This window comes from Melanostigma gelatinosum (genome assembly GCF_949748355.1).
Source record: "Melanostigma gelatinosum genome assembly, chromosome: 1".
Classification (NCBI taxonomy): domain Eukaryota; kingdom Metazoa; phylum Chordata; class Actinopteri; order Perciformes; family Zoarcidae; genus Melanostigma; species Melanostigma gelatinosum.
In genome coordinates, this window is record NC_136634.1 from 19,888,173 (window position 1) to 19,890,273 (window position 2,101).

General features: G+C 42.3%; 1 long non-coding RNA gene across 1 annotated transcript; it reads right to left on the bottom strand.

The window, feature by feature from the left end:
* Positions 1-823: 823 nt before the first annotated feature.
* LOC306775449 lies at positions 824-1,247 on the bottom strand. Its single transcript, XR_013771878.1, has 3 exons — positions 1,206-1,247; positions 1,027-1,092; positions 824-937 (listed from the first exon to the last, which is right to left on the bottom strand). It is a non-coding gene; the product is annotated as an uncharacterized lncRNA (long non-coding RNA).
* Positions 1,248-2,101: the final 854 nt, after the last annotated feature.

Genomic DNA, 2,101 nt, shown 5'->3' on the forward strand with positions numbered 1-2,101 from the left:
CTGTTTTCAACCCGGAAGTCCGGATACAAAGAGCACGTGGGTTCACTTTATTTCTTCTCAGTTCTCAAACACTGTTCATGCTCCGGCTGATAACTTCTAATGTAGTTTGGAGTGAGACTCAGTTGCAATTCGTCGTTTTCTTCTTCTCCTGATAATACCTGTAAACGTGTCGCTTTTCGGCGAAATAAACCGTTTTTAATCAAAATATGTCATCCACGTGAGTCGTCTAACGGAATTGAATTAGCCGTGCACTGCTCCTGGCCTAATCCGTACAGACTTCTATCCTCTGGCTGCTGCTGGTTTTTCGGGGATATTCGCTTGTTCCAGGGTCGCAAAAATGACCATCAATGCTGTCAACACATCCGGGACCGTAGTTCTGTCCTTCACAATAAGATATCACGCTTCAACAACTCCAAATGATGCAATAAAAGCTCCTTAATTTCCGTTTGAGCGTATACCACCACCTGCTGGATGTTTTGTTAAACTCTTCTCATGTCAATCACTGGCAAAACACCAGCTGATGTCTGGAATTTAACAATTATGTACACATATTGTATATAACAATTATTATCATAATACACAGTGCAGAGTAAGAGTTATATTACAACTAAAAACATGAGTATTCATGATTAAAAAGCTACATTGTTAAAGTGAAAGACAAATAACTTGTGCAAATGATTGAAAAGTTCTGTGCAAACATTTATTGAAAAACAAACCAATCAAAAATTAAATTAAAAATCAGGACACACATGGCATTTGAAATAATCGTCTTCATCATCCAGCTCCTCGTCCCAGCCCACACACATGGTGTGATACCATGTGTGGCAGCTGTCACACTGGACCCACGACACCAATCCCTCCGAGCTCTCTGGAGGGTCAGGTTCCTGGCACCGGCCACACTCCCAAACTGTCTGCTCCATCTCTTCAGGAGTGTGACCTATTAAAATAAATAAAAAATTACTTTGAATTAAAGACAATGATCAGATTTTCATGGGTTGGCATACAATGCAAGTTAACATGAAGTACCGGTGGATGTCGTAGGTCCAGCAGACGAGGAGCTGGATGAAGGTCGGGTCTCTGCAGGTTGGGAGGCTGTATAAATAACAGAAAAAGCATAACCATGCTTTGTTTACTCTTCATCATGGCTAATGTCACCATCGTGTTATAATATTGTGGTTTTTTTTTAGATTATTTAAAGGATTTACAGTGGAAGGGAGAGGAAGGAGTTTGGGACCCATAGAGGCCACGTCCCGCAGCCGATGTTGAAGGCTCTGAAATAATAATCATATTTTATTATTACAACTCTAAAATACATACTTATAATAATGTTTATGCGTAACAATAGTTAATAAATTCTGATTTATACGTGAATTCAAATGCAAAATAGAGATGCGCTGACCAGGAGACGGGGGAAGGTGGCGGTGTTCCTCAGCAGGCAGGCTCAGTGGTGATGTGCTGCTGGCAGGCAGCCGGGGACCGTGGGAGGCACAAGAGGGGGCAGAGCGGGATGAGGGACCGGCGATGGAAAGTCCGGAGCTGGTGGCTGTAGTAGCCCCGAGGGACACTGGTCTTCTGCGGCTGGGGCGAGAGCCGCCAGACAGGGTAGAGGAAGTGGCTGCCGGGCCGGTGTCTCCAAAAATGTTTTTGGAGCAAAATTTAACATTGGTCTCTATGGAGCAGAAAGTTGGTTTTCCTCGCAATTAACGGCTTCCGTGTCAAATGTGGAAATCTGTGGGAGTCCACAGTAATTTTTCTACGACAAGGACAATATTAGCTACTTCTACATCCAGAAATTATGCATGAAGAGTGAAGATTGTGGACACAGTGGCAAAACAGAAATGTTTTTTCCACAAGAATCTCAAGCTGCTCTTCACTCTAGCGGTGACATCACGCACTCTAAGCTGCGCAATACACACCCATTATAAAGTCAGAAAAGGGCTGAAAAATCATAAAAGTTAAATTGCTGCAGTTCAAAAAGTTTAAAAGATATCAAAAAGCTGAATCATGTTGGCAATAGTTGAGGGTTTTCTCAACATTTGAAAGTTGAAATGGTGTCTGTAGCTGAAAGTATGAGGAAGTTGAAGGATTTGAAAGTTGAAGA